This window comes from Crocodylus siamensis, chromosome 4 (assembly GCF_052110815.1).
Source record: "Crocodylus siamensis isolate JL-2025a chromosome 4, ASM5211081v1, whole genome shotgun sequence".
Taxonomy (NCBI): Eukaryota; Metazoa; Chordata; order Crocodylia; family Crocodylidae; genus Crocodylus; species Crocodylus siamensis.
Window position 1 is genome coordinate 132,309,951 of NC_143398.1, and position 13,432 is coordinate 132,323,382.

The following is a 13,432-nucleotide window of genomic DNA, read 5'->3' on the forward strand; positions in this document are numbered from 1 at the left end:
AGCTTTACCAACTTTTGAGGAAAAGTATTTGGAAGATACAAATGAGCTTTCAACTAGTCCCTGGATGTCGATCATAATTAGGTAAAAAGATGGCAGCACCAGATTATGTGGACTGAACCAGTGGCTAGCAACCTTTTCTGAGCCACAGACCAGAACAATCAGGCTCCAGTCCAGCATGGACTTGGCAATGTGCTGGTGGCAGGGTGGCCTTGTCTGCACTGAGGTCATGCACTAAGGAGCTGTATCAGGGTCAGGCAGCTTGGAAGTTGTGCTCCCCCCTCCCCATGCCTGCCCAGCTGTGGCAGGGGCAAAACCTTCAGTTGCCTGGCCCCACCACAGATGCAGTGCTAGGGTCCCCTGCTGAATATGCCTGCAATATTGGCTCTGTTGACTGGATCCAGTGGCTCCATGGACCAGATGTGGTCTTTGGGACACATGTTTACAAGAAGGGGAGAAAGGAGGACCAAGGTAACTGTAGGCCAGTTAGTCTCACCTTGGTCTTTGGGAAGACCTTTGAGAAAATTATCAAGGAACACATATACCCTTTTCCAGTCCTCTGGGACCGGGTTCGAGCACCACGATTGCTCACACAACCATGCCAGGGGTCCTGCTATGACATCCACCAATTCACTTAGTACGCTCGGATGAAGAGCATCCAGACCTGCTGATTTAAACACATCCAGCCCCTCCAAGAGTTCCCTAACTAGATTGTCTCTGAACTTAGGCATGGCGTTGTGTCCCCCATAGCCTGTCCATAATCCTAGTGGGGGAGATGCTCAGAAATATGGAGGCAAAGAACTCATTGAAGAGGTCAGCTTTTTCCTTTTCCGCAATCACCAGATTGCCAAGCCCGTCTTATAGGGGCCCTATGTTACCTGGTGCCTTCTTACTTCCTATGTATTTGAAAAAGGACTTTTTGTTATCTTTAATTCTGATCACCAGCCCTAGTTCCATCTCTGCCTTGGACTTCCTAACTACCTCCCTGCATTCACAAGCAATGGAGGTGTAATCCTCCTTGGCGATAGCCCCTTGCTTCTGCTGATTGTATGCCACCTTTTTTGCCCTTAGGCCCTCCTGGATGCCTTTACTGAGCCAAGGGGACTTTTTAGCACTCTTGCCCACTTTGGTTTGCATTGGAACTGACTCCCTCTGAGCTCGGAGGATCGTCTCCTTAAGGAACAACCACCCGTCCTGGACTCCCTTCTCATTGAGGCTCTGAGTCCCCAAGGTCTCTCTTTTACTAATCTCCTTAGCTCATTGAAGTCAGCCCTCCTGAAGTCAAGGACTTCTGCCTTACTGCTTGCTTTCACTACCCTGCGCTGAATAGTAAATTCCAGCAGACGATGGTCCTAATGCCTAGGTAGTCAAGCACCAGTAGATCCCTCACCAGGTCATCACCTGTGGCAAGGACCAAGTCCAGTAAGGCATTTCCTCTGGTGGGATTATGTACCTCCTGGGTTAGGTGGAGGTCCTGTATGCAGGCTAAAAACCTACATCAGCATTCAGACCTGGCTGACTAATCCTCCCAGCAGATGTCAGGGTAGTTTAGGTCACCCATAACAACCACATCCCTTGCCCTTACAGCCTCCGTGAGCTGACCTGAGAATTCCAGGTCCAGCTTGTCCCCCTGGTGAGGCAGTCTGTAATAGATGCCCACTATCAAGTCCCTTGCCCCATGACCCCCTTGCATTCTAACCCAGAGCGCCTCAGTTTGCCCCTCTTCTGAACCCATCCTGATCATCAAGGACGTGTACTGCTCTTTAACATAGAGCACTACATGCCCGGCTTTTTCCCCTACTCTGTCCTGTTTGTATAACTTATAGCCCTCAATGTCTACTGCCCAGTCATGGGTAGAATCCCACCGGGTTTCTGTAAGCCCAGCTAGGTCTGGGTTTTTGCTAGCTAGCAGGAGGGCGAGTTCCTCCTGCTTATTCCCTATAGTTCTGGCATTTGTGTAGAGGCAATTGAGACCTCCTGTAGGTATTTATGGTGCCCTCTTGTTCCCAAGGTCACCCAGACCCTTGTCACTTACCTGGGTTATTCCTGCTCATGTCACCTGGCTTGACATCGAAGTGCCCTCCTGCACCTCTGCATCCTTATCCCCCGACAAACCTAGTTTAAAGCTCGCTGTATGAGATCAGCCAACCTGGAAGAGAAAACATGCTTACCTTTTGGGGAGAGATGTAGCCCGTCTCACCCTAGCATGTCTCCTGCGTGGAAGTGTGGGTTGTGGTCGAAGATTCCAAAGTGCTCCCGGTAACACCAGCTCTGAAGCTACTGGTTGACCTCTCTGATGCAGGCCTCATGGCACCATCTGCATCTACTCACTGGAAGAATAGCTGAGAAAACCACCTGTGCTCCTATCTCCCTAAGCTTGGCCTCCAGCGCCATGTAGTCTCTCATGACATGGTCTGGACTGCTCCCAGCCACGTCATTAGTGCTTACATGGATGAAGACCAAGGGGTAGTGATCATCACCTTGATGAGTTCTGGGCAAGCAACAAACTTTACATGCCATGGGATCCGGACAACAGATGGCTCCCTCTTTCTCTCAGCAGGGAGTCGCCCACAACGATGACACAGCATCTCTCCTGGTTACCTGGCTGGCTCTCAGCTCGCTCAGTGATGGCGGCAGGCTCCTCCAGTGCACTTTTCCCCACTGTACACTCCTCCAGGGCAACTAGAGCCTCATATTCATTCCCTAACTGCACCGGCAGGGGCTGTTTCTATGGTGAGAGGTCTGGGCCCAGAGGTGACTGTCCTCCACTCACCAGCATCTGCTTCACAGCATTCCAACACAGCTTCTCCACCAGGAATCTTGTCCTGCAGAGAATTAAAGTAGCCATCAATCTCTTCCTCAATTGCCCTGATCCCCCACAACCTGCTCACCTCTACCTAGAATTCCCTCACCTGCCCCTCCAGGGCCTCAATCCGGGCACATGTGGGACAGACAAGGGAAACCCTGGCCCCTGGGCTACCCCCAGGCCACAGAGGTCCCACCAGGCAACCCCCACAGACAGGGGGCCAAGGCACTGCTGACCCTTCCAAGGTGCCTGTCTGGGTGAAGGGTTCACAGGAGGTCTGGGCCAGGGGCAGCAGCAGGACAGGGGCCCTGGCTGTGCTCTGTGTCACTGTCCCCATAGTAGCACCCCTCCTCAATCACTTACTGAGGTCTCTGGCAGAAGCTCCCATGTATTCCTGCCCACAAACTGGCCTGCAAACTGCCTGGAAACTGCTCTTATTGGCAGTCCCTGTTTGCTGGCTCCCTGGTTGCCTGGGAGTTTCCTTTTATACCCTTCTGGGCCTGGGCTGACTCAGGCCCAGGCAGCTATCCCACAGCAATCAAACAATCAGCAATCAACACTCACTCCCAGCATCTATAATTTGAGCACAACTTTAATACACAGTACAATGGTCTACTGTGCATTAAAGTGCAAGTGTAGACATGCCCACTGCGACTTATTAGTGCCAAAACCTAAGTTCTCTGGAGATAATGTTTTTGTATGACCTGTAAAAAGTACCTAGCAGGGATTAAACCTGTAGAATGCTTTTGACACTGTTTGTGTAGGAGAAAGAGATGGGCTCAGACAATTTAAAATGTAAGTAGATACTGGTTATCTTGAAATCATATTGCCAGTGGGCCACTGACAGCATGAAGATGGAGCAGAAATTATCTAAAGGCAAAGTACCTCACTTACTAGTTGAAGTGCACTTGATTTTTTTATATTCTATAACATCTACCTAACTTGCTACCTAACAGCTTCTGTCTTAAAAAGTACCATATTATATATCTACAAGTACCATATTATACAACTACAAATTGTACACCTACCTAACTAATCATAAATATATTAAAACACAAATTTTAATAACTTTTTCAAAACCTGTTTCCTTCTGAGTGGCTATATTATTTCCTAGTCTCTACTGCCTCATCCCTCTTGCCATCTATCTGTAAAACACTCAAATAGTCAAAGTTTTGATTCAAGCATTGGATCAATTTTATCCTTGATGCCACTGTGTATTGAGGTGAATGTTGTTCTACAGAAATCAGTAGAATCCAGTGTTAGAAAATTATATTGAACTAGTCCAATGAACATGCTGTCACTTCCTTTAATTTCGTTAAAGTGTTGAGGTGGGTGGCACAGATGGGAAAGGGTCTTTTAGACCAAGGTTTGTGTTGAAACACCAAGGAAAAGATTGAAGATCTCTGCATCCATGTGTTTACAAGACCTACTGTGCAACCACTAGATGGCATCAATAGCTGCTGCATGAGTATATTATGAATAACTGACTGGTTCAAAATTTTCCATTCTTTCCTATCACATTTGGGAATGATATCTTAGTTTTGATTAGAGGCACTTCTCTCTGCTCACCAACTAATTTGAAATTAATATGATGTCCACTATAAAGAATTTGCTGAGGCAAAATGGCTTGGATTGGGCTTGAATCTGCCATGCTTCCTTACACTGAAAAGTACCTTATTCCAAAAACAGCCTTAGGGCTTACTGGAAAGTATACAGTAAAATACTACTTAAATGACCAAGCATGGCAGAATCTGGCTTTATATTGTTAATCAAATGCTAGAAAATTTTCTCAGGATGCTGAAATGACTAAAATCCAATTATGCTAAAAATAACCTGTAATTTAAAGCATTAACTGTAGACTATAAAAACTGAACAAGGAATTGAGGTGTGGGGCAAGACAGACATGAGGGGAGAGCATGCATAGATTAAAATAAATTATTGTTAATCTACTCCTTTGTCTATATTTTGAAAGCTTTGCCAGTCGAAATAGACCCCTAAAACTTACTACCATACAGTTTATATCAGTTAAATACATTTCTTGGCATTTCCTTAACACATTACAGCTGGACTTTTCCTGGCATGTCTCTGTCATTTAGGGATTTGGTTTTTCTTTTTCGTCTTTCTGTTTTTCCATGCTTCAAGCCAACATAGCCTTGCTGGTAAAACTTCCAGGCCTTAGATACATGTGTGCTAAACTGCAATGTGGATCTTTGGGAGAAAAGAAAAGAAACTTACACAAATGTTGTTGTTGTTTCCTGGCTATAAGATTCATTTAACTTCTTTGTATTCCTGTAGGGAAGCTTTCTCCTGTAAACTACAGTGGTTGAAATTGACTTTGCTGAATAAAGTAGAATGCCACAAGTTTACTGTGGGGTGATGTCCTGACATTGCCCTGCGACTTTACATCATTTGTCATCTTATCACTAGGTTACCTATCATCATATGGCAATAACAAGGCATAGAGCCAAGGTTATTTCTTGGCTCTTTGTGACTGCTGGACAGAGTGTCTATTCTGACCTCTAGTCCTTCCTCATGGCTGTTGGAACAAGAAGGAAATAGGAACAAAATGAACATTTCCATAAAAAGTAGGATGTGGCACAAAGATTGTGTATTGGGGACCACAATACAACCTATGCAAGTATAGTTCATTGAAAAGAAACTGAACATCAGCTATCAAAATCTGTACATCTGATATGATTACCTATCCCATCAGTTAGAGACAACATTTAACTAAAACCCTGAACTGTTCACCCTGGTTATAGTTTGAAATTTCATATAGAAAAAGTTCCTTGGCATCCCTCAGAATCATCACTAAAACAATTACTAGAGCACAAGGGTAGGCAACCCCGGCACATGTGCCAGAGTGTAGTACTTGCAGGGATTTTGCTTGGCATGTGTGCCTTAGGGCAGACAGTGGGGAAGTGGCTGGGGCTGTGCTGCCACAACAAGGATCAGGACCCTCTCACCTCCCTTGCCACCCACCCTTGGCACACCAACATGTTACAAGTCAAGGTTGCAGGTGTTTTGGCACACAATGCCAACCCCTGCTATAGTATAACACAAGAGAATAGCTAAAGTTCCTACAGAGGAAAAAATAATTGTCCTTTCAATGTATGTTCAAAGTTATAAATGCAATATCATTTGCTTTCCTTTGGCCATGTCCCATGGAAAGTTGGGGAAAGAATACTGATGTTCCTAACCATATAGAACAAGACGTGATGGAGCCTGGGGCAGGCAATGGCCTTTATGATAACAAGTACTAAATTGGTATGAAATTGACCTTTGGAGCAAAGGGCCATGTTAAGGCGCATGTCCTTCTGTGCAAGTCTTAAGCCTATTATGAAAGCCATTCTGGACAAGGCAAAATGTCACTGAAACTAGTAAGAGACCTTGTAATTACCATCCCTCATTTAAAATAAAAAATAGTTGTTCTCCTTTTTTGAACCCAGATAGTTGAAACAATAGCAGCCTCAACCCAAATCAAAGGCATCTGTGGGGAAAGGGGAGAAGGAGGAGACATTAGTTCCTGTAATCTGATTACTGTTGTGTTCAGAAACACAAGTATTTATACATTCTTTCTAAACAAATGCTCAATGAAAAATGTGACTGCATCTTTTCCTAATGGAAAAAAGTACAGCTCCCACTATTTGGAAGTATGAGATCTGTGGATGAACCAGCTCCAGATAAATTAGCTAGGCTTGTTCCTGATGCTGAGAAGGAATTCTCTATAACATCTCCCAGGCCTCTGCAATACAAATAAATATAGAAAAGATTCAAAACCCCTGACTTATACAATTTTTTTATATTACGCTTCAGTGGCAATAGATGCAAAGTATGCATTTTCTCATGCAATGTGTTGCAGGAAATAGTAGATTGTGATACAGAATTTCTTGTGAAGAATCAAAAAAAGACACAGAAAAATAAGGCTCAAGAGGTCATCTACTCCAGCCCCCAACTTGAGGAAGGATCATCATCCCTATTTAAACCCTGTGAGATAAAATAGAATTATAAAATCAAAAAACCCTAGAAGCAGAACCCGGAACTCCATCTTTCTTACTGGAGTTCTCTAATCACTAAGCTAACAAGGCACATTCAAAGTGTCTTGCCTCTTTTATAAAATGTGTAGGTGTATGGTACTTGTAGTTTAGTATGTTTATTCAGAGGTATATTTGTGGATGCACTTTAGGATTACAGCATCCTGCATTTGTACAGGAGGTATGACTAGATGACCCGTGAGATCCCTTCTAACACTGTAATTTTTATGATAAATGAAAGAAATTAAAGCAGCACATGGGCCACAGTAGGGGAGCTTGTGTGGGAGGAGGGCCAGAGAGGTCTGTGCAGCTGAAGGTGCTAGGAAGTTGGGGAGCCCACACAGTGGAAGGGGGAGGGAAGGAGATGGAAACCCACACATAGGTGGGGGAGGGGAGCAAAGAGTCAGGGAGCAGCATATGCCAACTATGGACATACTTAAAATCTTATAGTGGGCAGTCTCTCACCTAGAATAAAATTTGTGTACCTAATGCCATCCATTAGATAACTGACAAACATTACTGGATAAATCCTGCCAGCTGTCTTTATCAGGGTATAAATTTTATATATATTTATATATATTTTGCTATCTATATTATACATATATATATATACACACACACACATACATACACACACACACATCATTTAAATGGCAATATACCATTATATATGGTATATTTACCATATATACCATTTAAATGGATATATATATATATATATATAACATTTAGATGGCAAAATCAATATATACCATTTAAATGGCAATATCTAAATATAACATTTAGATGGCAAAATCAAGACAGAGAGAAATACATTTTCTTGCCCAACATGACAGCAGTTACAACACAGGGCTGCTTGGCTCCCAATACTTTTTCCAACATTTTAGATCTTACAACTTACATATATACATACATGCACACAAATATTTAGCAAAAAACATAGTTTTAAAGTCTGGGTCACCTTTGATTGATCAACTATATTATTCAAATATTTACTGTTGTGTCTTGATGACTAAGAAGCAAGTTGCAGAGATGCAAGTTGCTAAGTGTCTATCACAATTTTTTTTGTGTAACTATTAAATGGGGCTTCATTGTTACTTTTAGGAGGGTGGCAGGGTGTTTTGGAATAAGGCAACTTAGAACTGTGCATCTTCAGTGTGCCAAATTCAGCAGGATAAAAATATATTCCTTCTGTGTGTTTGGTGGTTTCAAGGCTTTCGCAAGAGAAATCACGGAAATCTAAGTATAAATAGCAACTTAACTAAAATTAGATAGAACTGGCAGGCTTCAGTAAGCGAACAGGAGAAATGTTAATATGCTCATCAGGTATTGGAGGGACTCCAAATCCAACAAGGAAAGCTGCAGTACACTTTCTCTGCCTGGAAATGATCAGAAATGGCTGAATGAATAAATCCAGAGAAGTTTTCATTGTCAAACTGTAGTGGCAGGTTTAAGAAGTGTTACAAGGAGAATGATTGCACTTGGATTAAATTAAAATGGAAAAAAACAGAACATTATGAATGATCATGATTCCTACTTGGGATTATTTCCACTTTTCCTCACCTAGAAAGGAATATGGTAAAGAACAGGTGCTAGTTTGTACCAATAATAGATTCCACTGAATTCAGCAATAATTAAGTCTGAGAGTGGTGAATGGAAACTAAGTTCAAGCTGGTTAACTGGGATGACAGCCCATTGCCCTCAGGCTGGGTAAAAGAAATACTATGGAGTAAGCTGTTTTTCACCAACTCTAAACTGTTCAATGAATTAAACTATACAGAATCAACATACACATACTTTCCTATGTACAGGAATTTTTTATAGGAGTGGGGATATACCCATGTACGTCTAGGCAAAATTTCCTTTCTTCCCTGGACCTCTTACATAAGCACGCTCAGATAACAAAGTGATATATGCTATAGGGTAGACTAGGCATTATCTTTCGTTGCCTTTGTGCCACCAGAGTAATTTTCATGGTTGAGCAAAGTGACAGCAAATAGATAGCCATACTTTTTGCTATGCCACAATGTGGCTGCAGCCAAAGGTAGTAATATATTGTGCCACTTAATTGCAGCAGACATCTATTTGTTTTAAGGCAAGAGAGCACAGGCATCCCAGAGCTGCCTGCGCTCACCTGCAACCCTACACAGGTGTTCCCTGGGTTTGAGGGGCCTGCTCTTGCATGTCCCAAGAATCCCTGTGCAGGATCAGGCCTCTCAGGCCTGGTGAGCAACTGCCCAGCTTTCCTCACTTCCAGAGATACGCCTCCAGAAATCTTTAGGGTGCATCTTCAGAAACAAGGAAAGTTGGGGTTCCTCGCTTTCAGACATTCACCTTGGAGATTTCTGGGGGGTATATCTCTGCAAACAGGGAACCCTGGCTTTTCCTCCTTCCAGAAACGTGTATAGTTATATATAGGGGGATATACTAGCCTCAACATGTGGGTATATGAGCTAGTGACTGAAGGGCCATCTAGGGTATGAATATCCAGTACTGTCACTATTCCACAGTAACTGTCCATGGCAAAGTTGTTATCTGGTTGCAAGTATAAGGTGACTTTCCTCTCAATAAAAGTTATGTAAGTTATGTTGCATTTACTGCACGGTAAATGTGGGGAATGAGCAGTTATCCCAGTAGTGCCTACCCAATGTATTGTCATGTAACTTGCCTGTTTAGTTATGCCCTAACTGCTATAAAGCACCTTTGTAGCAGCACAACTGTATTCACACTAGGGTAGTGGGAGGTGGATGTACCACTTTAGCTATTTTCATACGTCAATATAGTTATATAAATAGTCAGTACAGCTGCCTGCACTCTCTAGCCATCCTGAGCACGTCCCAGGGGCTTGAGGGACTCAATCCTATGTACCCTGGCAATTTCTCTGCAGGGTCAGGCCCCTCAAGAACTGGAAGCTCCTGTCTGGCTTTTCCTGCATACAGAGATGCATCCCTAGGAATTTCTGGATAGGGGCACGTCTCTGTAAGTGGGGAACCCCAACTTATCCTACTTATGGGGATGTGCCCCAGAGATTCCTGGGGGCACATCTCTGTATTCAGGGAAAGCCAGGCAAGTGCCTGCAGGGCTTGAGTGGCTTGATCCTGCATGGAGATCCTCAGAGCACATAGGAGAGCACCTCTCAAGCCCCTGGAGAATATGTTGCTTGTTGTCCTGCCCATTGATGCCGTGAGACAATGAGCAACATGTTTTGCCCAGTGAAATGGATCAGCTGTGTTGGACCAGATGCCTTTCTGAGGTCCCTTCCAACCTTCATTTTCTATGATTTGGTGGCATCTACTTCTAGCCTAATACTCCACTTTCAAAATAAAACACACAGCCTCATACCGAGGCACCCTTAGTGCATATTATGCATGTAAATACAGAGACTTTGTGCAGACTTTGTCATACCATAGCTTGCTGCACTGTAACAGCCCTCTCTAGACAAATCCTTATTTTGCTCTAGTTTAAATAGCTTCCAAGAGAGAATTAAGCAAAAGCAAACTATAGCTATTTTGTTTCAAAATATATGTATCCAAAGATGGATTTAAAGCATATGAACTAATCTGCTTTAGAGTTACTTCATCTTTACTTTCTGTGTCTCCAAGCCATTAAATATTCTGACCAATGAGCACTTTGAAGAGCAAAAATCCTGAATTCATCTGAAAGATGCAATAGAACTTGATTCTTTACAAAACTTCTGAATGAAAAGTAGTGTAGGAAAACATTCTATGGGCTTCCAAGAGAGGTGGTACTATCACCTAACTTGGTCTTCAAGAGAATGCTTGACAATCACCTGGCTGAGGTCATCTGACCTTGGTCCTCTTTCCTGCCAGGGGCAGGGGTCAGACATGATGATCCATTGTGGTCCCTTCTGACTTTATAATCTATGAATCTATGAATCTATAAATAACAAAAAATATTATGGCTCTAAACGTTAGGAGGAAGTTTGTTCTGTAACAGATACAACTTGATGGTTCAAACCAGGGCTCTCCAAGATATGGCCTACCCAGCTACCACTTCCCTCGCTGCACCTTCAGGCTCCCCCTCCACTTCCACATTAGGCTTCCTGTCCTTGCCCCTTGAGGTATTGTGGCCTGCAGAGTCCATGCAGTCTGTGTAGCAGGGGAACCTGTATGGTTAGGGGGGCTGGGGAGTCTGCACAGCCCACCACATGTGAGCCTATTTGGCATGTAGCCCATATAGCATTCAGCTCCGACTGCTCAAAAGTTGGACAGCCCTGACTTAAGCTATGACCCTAGATAGGTCACAGAATTGTTGCTTTTCATTTTTTGATTAGTCAGCTAATTAGTGAACTAGTATGTCTAGTTGCTGGAATTCACCATCCAGTGCAAGGTGGCAAAGGTGTGCAGCAAGGCAGCAGCCCTTGATTTCAGGAGGGCGGACTTCAATGAGCTAAGGAGAATAGTTGGGGAGGCACTGAGGTCCCAGAGGGGAGGGGAGCCAGGTGTCCAAGAAGAGTGGTTGCTCCTTAAGGAGACGATCCTCCAAGCCCAAAGAGAGGTAAACCCAACACGGATCAAAGAGAGCAGAAGGGCACATAAGCCCCCATGGCTCACCAGAAGCATCCGGGAATGTCTTCTAGCTAAAAGGGAGGCGTACATCCAATGGAAGGGAGGGGCCATCACCAGGGAAGATTATCCTGTGGTTGCTCGGGGATGCAGCGGGATGGTCAGGAAGGCCAAGGCTGAGATGGAACTGGAACTAGCTTCCCGGATCAAGGAAAAGAAGTCCTTTTTTAAATACACAGGGGACAAAAAGAAGGTATCGGGTAATGTGGGGCCCCTGCAAGATATGCTAGGAAATTTAGTCGTCACACTAGACAACAAAGCTAGCCTATTTAACAACTTCTTTGCCTCCATTTTCCTGAGCAGCACCCCTCCACTGGGCCCCCCTCAGGCCCCAAGGGAGGCACACCTAGGCCATGGGCCAGGGAGGATCTAGTCAGGGAACTTCTGGAGGGACTGGATTTATTTAAATCAGCTGGTCTGGACGATCTCCATCCCAGAGTGCTAAGGGAATTAGCTGAGGTCATTGCGGGACCCCTGGCATGGCTTTACGAGCACTCATGGTGCTCTGGTGTGGTGCCAAAGGACTGAAGTTCCCATCTTCAAAAAAGGGAGGAAGGAGGACCCAGGGAACTATAGACCAGTAGTCGTACCTTGATCCTGGGTAAGCTTTATGAGAGAATTATTCTGGCACATGTCCACAAGGGGCCAGCAGGGGAGATTATGCTTAGGGGCAACCAACACGGGTTCATTAGAGGCAGGTCCTGTCAGACCAACCTGGTGGCCTTCTACGACCAGGTCACCAAATCCTTAGATGCAGGGGTAGCAGTGGACGTAGTCTTTCTGGACTTTCGGATGGCCTTCAACACTGTCTCTCACCCCGTTCTCATTAAGAAACTGGGGGACTGTGGTGTCGACACCTACACAGTCAAATGGGTCGCCAACTGGCTGAAGGTCCACACCCAGAGAGTAGTGTTGGATGGGTCATTTTTGGCCTGGAGGAATGTGGGCAGTGGGGTTCCGCAGGGCTCGGTCCTCGGGCCCTCACTGTTCAATATCTTCATCAGTGACTTGGACGAGGGGGTAAAAAGCACCCTGTTCAAATTTGCTGATGACACTAAGATGTGGGGGGATGTGGGCATGTTAGAAGGATGGAATAGGCTGCAAGCGGACCTAGACAGGTTACAGGGGTGGGCGGACGAGAATAGGATAGGATTCAACACCGACAAGTGCAAGGTGATGCACCTGGGGAGGAAGAACCAGCAGCATACCTACAGGCTGGGGAACTCCCTTCTCGTCAGTGCAAAGGCAGAAAAGGATCTCGGAGTCATCATTGATGCCAAGATGAATATGGGCCGGCAGTGTGGGGATGCAGTCAGGAAGGCCAACCACACCTTGTCATGCATCCACAGATGCATCTCGAGCAGGTCCAGGGAGGTGATCGTCCCCCTCTATGTGGCACTGGTAAGGCCGCAGCTGGAGTACTGCATCCAATTCTGGGCGCCGCACTTCAAGAGGGATGTGAACAACATGGAGAGGGTCCAGAGGAGGGCCACTCGCATGATCAGGGGGGCAGCAGGGCAAGCCCTACGAGGAGAGGCTACAGGACCTGAACCTGTTCAGCCTCCATAAGAGAAGGCTGAGGGGGGATCTAGTTGCCTGTTACAAACTAGTCAGAGGGGACTAGCAGGCATTGGGGGAGCCCCTGTTCCCCCAAGCACTACCAGGAGTGACTAGAAATAATGGTCACAAGCTGGTAGAGGCCAGATATCAGGAGGCGCTACTTCACAGTCAGGGTGGCTAGGATCTGGAACCAACTTCCAAGCGAAGTGGTGCTGGCGCCTACCCTTGGGGTCTTTAAGACAAGGCTTGACAATCACCTTGCTGGGGGCGTTTGACCCCAATACTCTTTCCTGCCATGGCAGGGGGTCGGACTTGATGTTCTGCTCAGGTCCCTTCTGACCCTACTACTAACTAACTATAACTAGTTTTTAGAACAGGAACTGTATTTTTAACATAATAAGAAAGAAACTTTCAGTGCACAAAGAACTCATAATATACTGTGCATTCCC

General features: G+C 45.0%; 1 pseudogene; it reads right to left on the reverse strand.

The window, feature by feature from the left end:
• Positions 1–1,827: 1,827 nt before the first annotated feature.
• LOC149866509 (uncharacterized) lies at positions 1,828–10,941 on the reverse strand (annotated as a pseudogene).
• Positions 10,942–13,432: the final 2,491 nt, after the last annotated feature.